This window comes from Trichosurus vulpecula, chromosome 3 (assembly GCF_011100635.1).
Source record: "Trichosurus vulpecula isolate mTriVul1 chromosome 3, mTriVul1.pri, whole genome shotgun sequence".
NCBI classification, from domain to species: domain Eukaryota; kingdom Metazoa; phylum Chordata; class Mammalia; order Diprotodontia; family Phalangeridae; genus Trichosurus; species Trichosurus vulpecula.
Window position 1 is genome coordinate 67,320,061 of NC_050575.1, and position 13,950 is coordinate 67,334,010.

Below are 13,950 nucleotides of genomic sequence, written 5' to 3' on the forward strand. Positions count from 1 at the left end.
CAACCATGTGTCTAGGACCTATTCTGAGGCCTGCTACACAAAGCCTGTCAGAAAGGTGATGGACACAAGCAAAGACATATGCTGTATTTTGGGACATGGCTACCGTATCGATTCATTTTGCTTGACTAAGTATGTGTATTTGTTACAAGATTGTCATGGTTGTTTCTCTCTAAGTTTACATGGATGGGTAGTGGGTAGGGAGGAAAGAAAGGGTCATAGGTGAGAGGAACAATGGTGCTGCGAAAAAGAAAAAAAAAACCACTATAACACTTTGTAAAATCCATAGAAAATAACCAAAGGCAGTTCAGGAGGAAACAGAAGAGTTGTAACATGTAAAATTTACTATATATTTTTAAAAAATAAATAGTGGGTTTCATATAGAACCCTTTTGTATTCTGTGCTGGGTATGAACATTATTTTTAGCGTATAAGTTCAGAATAATTTTAAAAAAAAGCATTGTTAGAGATTTTGAAGTTTGGACAAAAAACTGACAACACCTTGGGAGCAGAGATTATGTTTTAACCATCATTGCAGGGGCTTCACAAAAAAAGGCTGATTTGGGAAGTGAACAGCTACTTAAAAATATGGTGTTTGAGAATTTTATCTCTGGGCCACAGCTAAAAATATAGGAGTGACTGCCTCCTGGCCAGACATGTAATACGCCTAACTACTGCTGATAAAAATGTCTTTGCCTGTCACTGGGTAAGGGATTGGTTGGGAGGGGAGGGCAAGTGGGAGGAGGGGAGTGAAGCAGTTAGATTTACCAGGGAGAGGGGGAAGATGTAAAAATAAAAGACATACTTTTTTACCCAGACCAAAAGTAAAATAAAATCTAAATTGATTAATGAGTTCCTTATGTGGGAGTAGAAGTGTCTTCGCCTGAAGTCTTTTAAATCTAATTAAAGGAGCTTTATGATTAAAAAGAAAAGGAAGGGAGAAAACTGCCTGTATCTATCTATCCACCAAAGTAGATAGCATAGAGAATATCTACAAGCTGGAAGAAGTAGAAATGTTCCATAATCCCAGAAACAAATTCCAAGAAAGAGGCAGACAACAAAACACATGACCCCAGATGTCTATGCACAGGTATCAAATATGGGTAACAAGCAGGGTGAACAAACAAATGATCCTAATGTCAGGAGGCCAATGTGATCTCATGGATATCACTGAGATTTAGTGGGATAAGATAAAGGATAGGAAAAGAGTTGAAGATTTAATAAGACGTGTATCAGGATTGGTTCTAGAAGAGTATAACTTAATCATAAGAAACACACTAGATAAAAGGTGAGGATAGAGTAATGTTCCATGGTTTAAAACTAAAGTTCTTTAGCCAGGGGCCTATGAATTTTTTTTTAATATTTTGAAAATATTTTCAATTTTTAAATATAGAATTTTATTGAACTTATTGAATTTTTTAAATATTGAATTCAAGTATTCAATTTGAATATTTAAATACTTTGAAATAACTGTTCTTAGATACAATTATTTAACAATCCTATGCATTTTATGCATTTGAAAACATTATTCTGAGAGGTCCATAGGCTTCCCCAGATTTCCAAATGGGACCAGGACACAAAAAAGGCTAAGAATTCCTAGTTTAAAATACACTCAGGGGAGCAAGAAGTTCAGAAGGAGACATAGATCAAAAGGGCATTGTTGGTGCTACCATGTTAAATTTGATTTATACATAAAACACATGATACATGTTCGATTCACGATTTCTTAGGCAATCCTATTTTTCTGCCCTTTGTATATGGAAAAAAATCATTGCTTTCAAGTTCATGTTAATAATTTTAAGAAAGAAGGTAAATGATGTGAAAAAATCCAAGGACTAGAGCTCTGGCTTCATTAGGACTTTTGGATGGAGATCGATAGAGGCAGCAAAAGAAATATATTGTCATCAAAATATATTGCCTGGATAGAAATAAGAAGTAGATGAAGATAAATTCAGGATTCAGGTCTAAAAGCTTGCCCTGGAGCAATGATATAATAGTAATGCAGGGACTTTAACTACCCTCCTTATCCTCTGGAGTTCTCCCTCTCCTTCTCAAAGTAGAAAAGCTAATAATATCTGGACTTCCTCTAATGACCACTTCATCCTTCAAAATATGGCAAAATTAATAAAAAAAAAAAGATTTCTTTGGGACCTAGTTTTCACCAAATTTCCAGGTTTGGAAATTGTAGAGGGCTTGGGAGGATGCAATCACTCCAGCTGGGTATCCATGATGGAGGGAAGGAGAGAAAAGTGGAATATAATCAAGAATGCATCTTAAATTTGTGGAAAGCAGACTCCAAGAGTTTAGGGATAGGGCAAGGAAGATGTTTTGGACTTAAATGTCACAAAAGTCATCACAAGAAGGATGGAAAGCTTTCAAGAATGAAATTCAGAAGACAGAAATAAACAATTACAATAAATTGGAAGAATTGGAGTCCCCTAATGAGACAAATGTGATTGCACAGAGAATTCATCAACGAGCTTGGATTTTCAAACGATGTAACACAGGATGCCATGCCTCTCACTGCCTAGAAGGCCAGGTAGGTTACATTTTCACTTCTTCCCCAGGGTTCTCCAGTACCTTTAAGGTGATTGGCTGTGTCAAAGTTCTCTGCAAAAGCCTCTAGCCCCCACAGAAGTTTTTCCCTCAAATGTAGAGGGTACCCCATTTGGAGTACCTGTACCCCGTTAGCTTTTATGCAAAAAATATTTACTTCAAAAGATATAATCACAAATATACAAATTTGAGTCCGAGCGACGGGGCGGGTGCTGTTGCTGCGCGCTGCAGGCTGCGGCCTTTCAGCTTGCGGGAGGGCCGGCGGGCTCCTGCAGCGCCAGCTCTTCGAAGCCAAGAGTTGTACCTACACTTACCTGACGGGGGACCGGGCCACTGGGGAGGCTCTGCTGATCGATTCCGTGCTGGACAACGCCTCCGGGGTGCTCGACTTGTCCAGGAGCTCGGCCTGCGCCTCCTGTGTGCAGTAAACACGCACTGCCATGCAGACCATGTCACAGGCAGTGATCTCCTCAGGTCCCTGATTCCTGGTTGCGAGTTTGTCATCTCCCATCTCAGTGGAGCCAAAGCTGACCGGTTCCTGGAGGACGGTGACATCCTGCCCTTTGGGCTATCTGCCCTGGAGGCCCGGGCCAACCCGGGTCACACGGATGGCTGTCTGACTTTTGTCCTGAGTGACCACAGTGCAGCCTTCACCGGGGATGCCCTGCTTATCCGGGGATGTGGACGCACAGACTTCCAACAAAGCTGTGCTAAGACCTTGTACCACTCAGTCCATGAGAAGATCTTCACCCTTCCTGGGGACTACCTCATCTACCCAGCTCATGACTACCAAGGGCATACAATATCCACTGTGGAAGAGCGGACCCTGAACCCTCGCCTCATGCTCAGCTGTGAGGACTTTATCAAGGTCATGAACAACCTCACCCTGCCCAAGCCTAAGCAGATCGACATCGCTGTCCCGACCAACATGTGCTGTGGCATTCAGGAGCCCCCCCAGCTGAATTCCTCGAGGGGGCACCCCCCCCAACCCAGCTCAGCACCTCAGCTCCACCTGCTCCCACTGGGAGGAGGTTCTAACAGTGATAGACCCCATTCACCCTTCAGATTCCGTTAATAAAAACTTTTTTTTCCTAAATAAAAACCAACTATACAAATTTATTCCCCCCTCTTTGTACCACCTCAGTCTTGGGAAGAAGGGGATTGGGTTCATAGTTTAGCTCAGTTCTCATAGAATACAGCGCCTGTTTCACATCCAAAAACCCCTCCCAGAGTCAAGTCCCCATCATCCTGGGTTTTCAGGACATCTATGCTGGGCAGCCAGTTGGCACAGTAGATAGAGTGCCAGCCCTGGAGTCAGGAAGATTCCTCTTCCTGAGTTCAAATCTGGCCTCAGTCACTTACTAGCTGTGTGACCCTGGGCAAGTCACTTAACCCTGTTTGCCTCGCTTTCCTCATCTGTAAAATGACCTGGAGAAGGAAATGGCAAACCATTCCAGTATATCTGCCAAGAAAACTCCAAATGAGGGGTCATGAAGAGTCATGATTGAACAACTGCAAAAATCCTGGGCTCGCTGACTGCACCATAGTAACTACAATCCTAGCTCTGGGGTCACCATGGCTCAAACTCCTGGGTCCTATGATGATCATCTCCAAAATCTGAAACTGAGGACAAACAACACAGAACAAAAATGAACACCTCCAGGCCCTTTTCTCAGAGCCAGGAAAAAAGAAGAGGGAGCAGGGCGAGTGGAATGGTGAAGACCTCCCATGAAATCTAAATCTCAGCCCTTCTGTAAATTGAGTGGGATAAATAAAATTAAGGACTTTTCAGCATGGCTCAGGGCTTCTGATTTGAGTGGGATAAATAAAATTAAGGACTTTTCAGCATGGCTCAGGGCTTCTGATTGACAGCTAGGCCTAAGTTTCAAGTTATCTGACCTGTAGGAATCCGAAACTTAGAGCAGCCTGACCCCCTCAGCACAAGCCTTGCCAAATAAGGATAAAAGTATTCTTAAGAGTTGGTATTGGCTATATTAGTGTTTCCCTGTTCCTTGTACCTGGGGTAGATTTCCATGTTTAGATTGTGAGCCTGAACTCCACCAATGAGAGTAAAAAGGTCAGTGATAGGGTGGAGGTTGTTTGCACTAGGGTATAAAGCTGGGTTGTGCCCTCTGGGTGCCACCTCTCTCTACCCACTGTCTATCAGTTTGGAGAGCACCCTTTCCCATGGGACTGTAATAAAATTCATTTCTACTTTCTACTTGAGAAGCCTGAGTTTAATTTTAGGTGAAGTTGCTCTCCCACACAAGGCGAAGAAAGCCCTTCTCTCACTGGCTCAGTTCATGGTGCCCATACTGTGGGTGTACTAAGATCTTCACCCTCTGGACACAGCAGGTAAGAGTAAATGAAAGAAAGGCAGAGGGGGAAAAGAAAAACAGACAGCCCAATATCTCTAATTTTAAAGGTTCTGATAGTCAATCAAAGAAGGCTACCTCCATATATATGATAGGGGGCATGATTCTCTAAATTACTGTAGCAACAGTCTGCTAGCAGCTTCTGTAGGGGTGTAAGACCCGCCAACAACCAGCACACAGAAAGCTGCCAACACAGGTTCTTTGATCTGCTTTACTAAGGAAAGTAACTTTAAGGGGTAAACAATCTCAGTTTAATCAAATGTACAAATATCATTCATGGTTCAGGGGGAGAAGATCAGCCCCCTGAATTTCAAGGCAAATACAAACAGAAATTACAAACATCAACAGACAGACCTAGTCTAATTCAAATCATAATTCATAGTTACCAGAGAAACAACAATATCTGGGTTGCAAAGCTGGGGGGCAGTTGCAGCTTGCCCAGAGTCTCAATCCTCCTTCCATGAATGAGCCCCAAAAGTCAAATACCAAACTCCCTTCAATTATATCCTATTTGGAGCCCTGAGGGCTCTGATCTCACCCTGGGTGTGTGAAAGTTCCCCATCCCCAGTATCACATCATATACAAATCAATGACTCCCAATTGTCTCAGTGCTGAGAAATACTCCAAGACAGAAAGATCCCACTTTATCTGCCCCATTCAAACAAAGGCCAGAATCATTAAAGGCACTTAAGAGAAGAACAGCAAAAAGTCCCACTTTAATTACTATTACAACTATGCAATCTGGGCATGCTCCAAAGGTGCCTCCATGTTAGGAGAACTGGAAGGAAAGACAAGTAACTGAGGACTAAACTTGTACAGCCCAGTCTCAGAGGGAAAAATGAGGTACCATGAATGGAATTGAAAACAAGAAATATTTGAGTTTAATGTCCAAGTGAAAAACTTCTTAACAATCAGTTAGCCCAAAGCAAAAAAGCCTGCTTCCAGAGGTAACAAGATCCCCCTCACTGGCAGTCTTCAAACAAAAGATAGCTGACCACTGGCACCTACCTCACAGGGTTCTTGTGAGGATCAAATAAGATAATATGTATAAAGCATTTAGCCCAGTGCCCAGCATATAGTAAGTACTTATAAAAACGCTGGCTTTTATTATCAGCTGTGGGATATGACCTCTGGTTCTACCAATTTTGGAATTCTGTGATTCTATGAAATTATATATATATATTATTGAGCTACATTAAAAGTTTAGATAAACGAAGCCCAACAGCAAGAGATAGAAAGAGAAATTCTATTCAAAATTACTGTAGACATTATAAAATATTTGGTTGTCTACCTGCCAAAACAAACCCAGGAACTCTATGAACACAATTACAAAACACTTTTCACACAAATAAAGTCAGATCTAAATAATTGGAAAACATCAGTTGCTCATGGTTGGGATGAGCTAATATAATAAAAATGACAATTCTACCTAAATTAACTTACTTGTTTAGTGCCATACCAATTAAACTACCAAAAAAAATTATTTTATAGAGCTAGAAAAAATAATAACCAAATTCGCGTAGAAGAACAAAAGGTTAATGAAAAGAAATGCTAGGGAAGGTGGCCTAGCCATACCAGCTCTTAAAGTGTATTATAAAACAGCAGTCATTAAAACTACTTGGTATCGACTAAGAAATAGAGTGGTGGATCAATGGAATAGGTTAGGTACACAAGACACAGTAGCCAATGACTATAGTAATCTACTGTTTGATAAACCCAAAGACTCCAGTTCTGGGATAGAAACTCACTATTTGACAAAAAATGCTGGGAAAACTAGAAAATAGTATGGCAGAAACTGGTCATAGACCAATATCTCACACCATATACCAAAATAAAGTTAAAATGGATTCACAATTTAGATATAAAGGCTGATATTCTAAGCATTCTGGGAGAGCAAGGAATAGTTTACCTGTCAGACTTATGGAGAAGGGAAGAATTCATGACCAAACAAGAGATAGAGAGCTTTATGAAATGGAAAATGGATAATTTCGATTACATTAAATTGAAAAGTTTTTATACAAACAAAGCCAATACAAGCAAGATTAGGAGGGGAGCAGAAAATTGGGAAAGAATCTTTACAACCATTGTCTGTAATAAAGGCCTCATTTCTGAAATATACAGAGAACTGAGTCAAATTTGTAAGAATACAAGTCATCCAGAACTTGTATATTGTTTGATTTCCTTCATATTTTGGGCCCTACTGCTAGGACTATATCAGCTATACAATAGCTGATTAACATGTTTCTATGTTCAGAAGAATATTATTAGCATAAACATTGTGCTAGTGCACCCAAGAAAATCTTTCCATTTTAAATTGTACTAGAAACAGTGAAAAGAATTAATATGTAGTAGAGAAACTGATGAGGTTTGGGGTCGAGGGGTGCTCGAGATCCCAAAATACCGACACGCCAGTTCCTGCCAAATGAATTCAACTCAAGCCTTCTCAGCCAAGGGAAAAGACAAAGTTTATTAAAGATTCACCACAATGGGTTATCTTAAGAAATCCTACCCTCTGTGATGCCTGTTTTCACAAGCGGGCCAGATTCAATCTACTGAGCTAGATTGAATCTGAACGCCTTCATGGAGGCAAAATGTAGCTTATATACAGAAAAATTGTGGGAGGAATTGAGGGGTGTTCTGGGGTGACTAGAGGAGGGGTTTAGGGAGGGTCTTGAGGAGGAGTCTAAGGAGGAGCTTGATGGGACTGGGATGAGGTCAGACTCCAGGGTGGGAAATAGCTGAAAGTTATCTGGAGATGACAGACAACAAGAGAGTTAGGGTAACAGAGCTAGGGTATAGATATTTTGAGCAGGATCAAGGGTGGGAAGCAGCTGGACAATAGAGGACTAGGCTAGGTAGAGATTTGGACCTAGATAATGAAAGGCCAGATCTAGAGGGAAGATTCTAGAAGAGATCAAGGCGGTTCCCAGAGACTGTATCCCATTGGGTTCAAGGGGGTTCCCAGAGATTGTATTCCAAATTCAAAGGGGTTCCCAGAGACTGTACCCTCATCAAAACAAAAGGATAATGTTTGCATAGACTTTCCTTTCCAAGAAAATTTTATCCATAAAGATTCATTTTGTTTTAAAAGTTAGCAGCTTTTTCTCCCTGCTAATAATACTATCAAAATCTTGATTTTTAGACAGAACACTGATTTAAATACATAATGCACTATAGTTCAGAGCTTTGAATAATCAATAGACACTACTAACTGCAGTGTCCCATAGCTCACTCAAAGCCTCGATTCTCGATTTAAATGCTGGATTATTGTTTAAACGCTGGGTTGTGTGTATAGAATACATAATGTACAGTGAAATAAGTTATTAGAGCATGTGCAGATTCTATGTCATATGTCTTGTTTTTCCAAGCAGGAGGATTTTGAATAAAATGTCTTTGAAATAAAAAAAAAATACGTGTCATTCCCCAATTGATAAATAGTCAAAGGATATGAGCAGTTTTCAGAGGAAAAAATTAAAGATATTTACAGTCATACAAAAAAATGCTCTAAATCTCTATTGATTAGAGAAATGCAAATCAAAACAACTCTTCAGTACCACATCTCACCTGTCAGATTGGCTAACATGACAAAATAGGAAAATAATAAATGCCAGTGAGGATGTGAGAAAATTGGAACACTAATGCATTGTTGGTGGAGTTGTGAACTGATCCAACCATTCTTGAGAGCAATTTGGAACTTTGCCCAAAGGGCTATAAAAATGTGCATTAAGTTGACCCAGCAACACCACTTCTAGGGCTGTATCCCAAAGAAATTATACAAGTGGGAAAAGACCCGTATGTTCAAAAAATATTTATAGTAGCTTTTTTTGTGGTGGCAAAGAATTGGAAATCAAGGGGATGCCTATCAACTGAGGAATGGCTAAACAAATTGTGGTATATGAATGTAATGGAATAGAAATGAGGAGCAGACAGACTTTATAATAACATGGAAAGATTTATATGATCTGATGCTGAGTGAGGGGGGGCAGAACCAGGAGAACATTATACAGAACTACAGACACACAGTATTCCTGAAGACTAACTTTGATAGACTTGACTCTTCTCAGCAATGCAAGGTTCTAAGACTCCAAAAGACTCATGATGGGAAAAGCGACTCACATCCAGAGAAAGAATTATGGAGTCTGGATGCAGATTGAAGCAAAACTATTTGCTCTCTTTTTTTGTTGTTTGTTTTTGTTTTTGTTTCTGTTTTGTTTCTTCTTTCTCAGGTTCATTCCACTGGTTGTAGTTGTTCTTTGCAACTTGACTATTATGAAAATATGTTTATTGTGAAAGTATATGTATAGCCTATATTGTATTGCATGCCATCTTGGGTGGGGAGGGGGAAGGAAAGGGAGGGGGTAAAAATTTGAAACTCAAAAAATTGAGGAACCGAATGTTGTAAATTAAAACTAAAAATAAATTAATTTAAAAAAAAAAAGTTTAGATAAGTCAAGAAATAAGTCCACCTTAAAAATCTCTCAGGTGACTTGGTTTATACTGTCTTGAAGATTTTTTTTAATGACCATTTAAAAAAAAAAAACCTTCTTCCCCATCTTCTTCTAAAGAAGAGGAACTTTGGGTGAAAAAATTGGCATCAAACTGAAATAGCAAGCTTTCTCAAGTACTTACATGAAATAATGCAACTCCAAAGATTTCACTTCCCCTTTTCCTCCCTTCTTGAACTAAAGAACTTTAAAAATATGAGTTGAAATAAAACTACATACCAGAGCAAAGACTGGATACGTTGATAAGAGATTTCTTTTAATGGTTGAGAAATACCAAGTAAATTAACTGCCTTAAACAGTAAGGTCAAATACAATTCACTTGCAATCTCTTCACCAACAGAGTTTCTGATCATCTGAATAGATTCCCCAGGTTATGCAAGATGAGTTCTTCCCCGAGAATTCCTTTAAAGGCCCTTCTATTAAGAAACACACAAACGTATAAAACCAAGAGCCACTCCTCAATAGATAAGGAGTCAAAACATATGAGCAAACAGTTCTAAAAAAAGAAAAAGAAATTTAAACTATGAACTTTCATATGAAAAGTTGCTCGAAATCACTGAATAAGAAAAACTCAAATCAAAATAACTCTAAGGTTTTACCTCACATCTATCAAATTACCAAAAGGGATAAAAGATGGAAATAAGCAATGTTGAAAGGAATGCTAAAAGAAAATTATGTTAATATACTTATAGCTATTCATTGATTCAACCACTCTGGAAAATAATTTGGAATTATGCAAATGAAAGAGACTAAAATGTTCAAAATCTTTGACCCAGCAAGCTTTATACTATACATATATCCCAAGGAGGCCAAAGACAGAAGGAAAGTTCTTTTACACATAAAATATTGATAGTAACACTTTTCATGGTAGCAAAAGACTAGAGACAAAATATCTGTCCATCTTTTTGGTATCATAAATGTAATGAAATATTACTGAGCTATAGGAAATAATAAACATGACTATAAAGAAGCATGGAAAGACACAAACTAACTCAAAGTTAAGACAGGTGTGCTAGGAAAACAATATATACAATGACTGTATCAATGCAAATGGAGAAAAGTACACCAAAAAATGCACGTGAATGTTGCGAAACAATAAAGAACAAGTTTGGCCCCAAAGAAGATATGAGAAGACCTCTCCTGCCCCGACTCCTTTACAGAGGTAGAGAGTCCATGGATATGGGACATGGCATATAAAATAAGATTCCTTGAGGTGTTGACTAGTTTTGCTGATTTTTTTTCTCTTCTCTTTGTGTATTTTTTCTTTAAAAATAAAAATCTTTGTTATAAGTGATGGCTTAGGAGACAGGGGCACATATAGATGTTAGATATATGTCTAGATTATGTAAAAATAAAAGATACCAATGAAAATCTACTTTAAAGAAAACAATGACATATGAACTGATGTAGAATGAAGTAAGCAGAATCAGGAAAAAATAGATGGGATGATTCCAACAATGGAACAAAATAGAAAATAAAAAAGGGAAGCAATGCTGATAAAGTGTAAAGACCAAACTTGGCTCCTAGGAAGATATTAGCAAATACACTTCCCTTTCTTGCTTTCAGGGATGAGTTGCTATGGGTGGGGAGCATTACAATGTCAGACTCCATTGATGTGTCAGTTAGTTTGGCCAAACTCCATTTTTTTCCCTCTTTCTTCTCTAATCTTTGTAACAAGGGATGGCTGGGGTGGGGGTGGGGGTATATTTGCAAATGAAGGTGTAAAAACATAAGACATCGATAATTTTTTAGACTAAGGAGCATAAAACAAAAGGAGAAAAGTTCTGAATTTTTTTCAGGTGATGACACTAACTGAAAATTTGCTCTCTCTGTTTCCTATCATAATTCATACAACATCCCTTCTCCTGCCCCCATGCCTTTAGAAAATGTCCCCATTCATAGAATGCATTCCTCCCTCACCTCTGCCTCTTAGAATCCTTACTTTTCATCAAAGCTCACCTTGAAGGCCACATCCTCCATGAAGTCTCTTTCTCCTTATTCACTTAACTACCAGTACTTCCCTCAAGTCCCCAAAAATTTAGGGGGGATTGCTTTGACTATGTAACAGGGGACTGACACATGTACGCTCTTCCTCTGATGCAAACTCCTCACCTGGAAGGTTCTGGGAAGGCTGGTTCTGGGAGAACCATGATGGTGTGCAATGGAAATTCCTTAAAGAATTGCTTGGACATTCTGTAACGAGTTCTAGTCGATTGACAGCTACATGTTGTCTCTCCCAATAAATAGAAGCTCCTTGAGGGCAGGGACCATTTTTAGTTTTGTCTTTGAATCCCCAACCCTCAGTGTAGTGCCCAGCACATAGTGGGCATTTACTACTATATACTTATTGATCAATGACTGCTTGATTTATGGAAAGGATATTTCAGTCAGGAGATAAATAAGGTATGGAGCCCAAGATCTCAACTGTCAATGGGGCTCCACAGATTTGAACTTATAGTCAGGCAGAGGTGTGCTGGAGCCAACTGTGAAATTGTTAGTGTGAACATTTATACCTCAGAAACTGAGCAATGCTACAAATCAGCCCCCCTCCCTTTTTTTGGTTAATTTTGACAATCATGGAGAAAAGGTTAATAATGCAGATTAAACTTAAAAGCATGGAGCAGCTAGGTAGTGAAGCAGGTAGAGCACTGGCCCTGGAATCTGGAGTACCTGAGTTCAAATTTGGCCTCAAAAACTTATTAGCTACGTGACCCTGGGCATGTCACTTAGCCCCAAAGGCCTCCAAAGAAATTAACTTAAAAATGTATTTTGTGTACATTTGAGTGAAGGGAGGGAGATCCAATTGTGAAACACTTACCAACTAACCACCAGTCACATTCCCTAATGTACAGCCTCCTCCTCAACCCCCCAGGAATTTGAGGGAAAAAAAATCCTTTTCTTGTTCAGACTCTGGTTTCATTTGTTTCTCTAGTTGTAGTTCTGCAGACTTCCACAGCTTCTAACCTCACAGTGCTTCTTTGGGAAGTAATGTGATAGGTCACTAAAGTTGAAAGTACTTCAATCCCACCTAAAAGTTGCAGCTGTGCCTGGCCTTCTCCATAATATCCAGGTCAACAGCTAGACCAGAGGTGGGGAACCTGTGACCTTGAGGCCACACATGGGCTTCTAGGACCTCAGGTGTGGCCTTTTGACTGAGTCCAAATTTTATAGAACAAATCCTTTTATTAAGGGGATTTGTTCTGTGAAATTTGGATTCAGTCACAAAGGGCCACACTTGAGGACCTAGAGGGCCACAGGTTCCCCACCCCTGGGCTAGACCCTTTGGCAACCAGTTGTTATTCCAGCAGATAGATGGCTTGCCTAGGTTTGGGGAACATTTTTGTTTTGGAAAGCAAAAGGGAAGTGTTACTTGCCACAGAGACCTAAAGCAAAAGTCTTCTCTTCTCCAATTTTGCCTCTCTCTTCCACAGAAGATGGTCAACTGTGTGGGACGGTTGATGAATTAAAATCAGAGGCATCTAAAGGTAGAAAATAGAAAGGAATTTTATTATGATCCCCCAGGAAAGGGCAACTCAGGCACCAAGGGTCCTCTCAGTGTCAGAGCACACCGAGCACAGAAAATTCAGGTTTCTTTATGGGACCCTAACCACGATTTCCTCCCCCTTTCTTCTTCTCGGCTCAAAATCGCAAGCCTTGAGGGTACAATCTAGAATGTGATAAATCTACCCCAGTAACAATGACAAAGAACAAATGGTGTGTTTATTTTTGACAAGCAGGTGACAAACCTAACCTTCCCACCGTTCTTACATCTGTAACAAACGGCGAGCCTATTCTCCCACCATTCGTACATCTTCCTGGTCTTCCCCGAAAATTTCTCACATCTGGCCTCTTTCAGGCCCCTCGCCCTTAGGTAAATACACAGGATGTAAGCATCCTGTGTCCTATTCTTATTCTCAGGGGATCTCACAGTTACTAACCTGTCTTCCCATGGTCATTAACTTGTCTTACAGAAAAGCTTAAGTAGAAAGCTGAGTTTTAGATTTCATGAGAGGCCTTTACTATCTCACTCATAACCAACCTGCGCCAGCTTATGTTACAACTTTACCACTCCATCCTCTCTCCCATCACTATCCCTCCCTCATCCAATCAGAAGTCTTTATTTTGGGGGCAGCTAGGTGGCGCAGTGAGTAGAGCACCAGCCCTGGAGTCAGGAGGACTTGAGTTCAAATCCGGCCTCAGACACTTGACACACTTACTAGCTATGTGACCTTGGGCAAGTCACTTAACCCCAACTTCCCTGCCTTCTCCCCTCAAAAAAAAAAAAAGTATTTTCTCAGAGCTATTTTTCAGCAGTCCTAACTAAGGGGAAGAGAAGGGTCAACCTCTATTTTAAAAGATAAACTTTTAAATCTAAAAAATTACTTATGCACAGTATTTAGAAGGCTTTCTTGAGAAGTGAAATAGGACTTCCCCAGTTCCTTGTCAATTCTGAGTAGCCCCTGATTTTCTGCCTCCTCACCTGTAAAGTAGGGACAATCTCTTCACTAGCCACCTCAC

The 13,950-nt window shown here is 39.9% G+C and overlaps 1 pseudogene; it reads left to right on the forward strand.

The window, feature by feature from the left end:
- The first annotated feature begins 2,504 nt into the window (after window positions 1-2,504).
- LOC118842083 lies at window positions 2,505-3,627 on the forward strand (annotated as a pseudogene).
- Window positions 3,628-13,950: the final 10,323 nt, after the last annotated feature.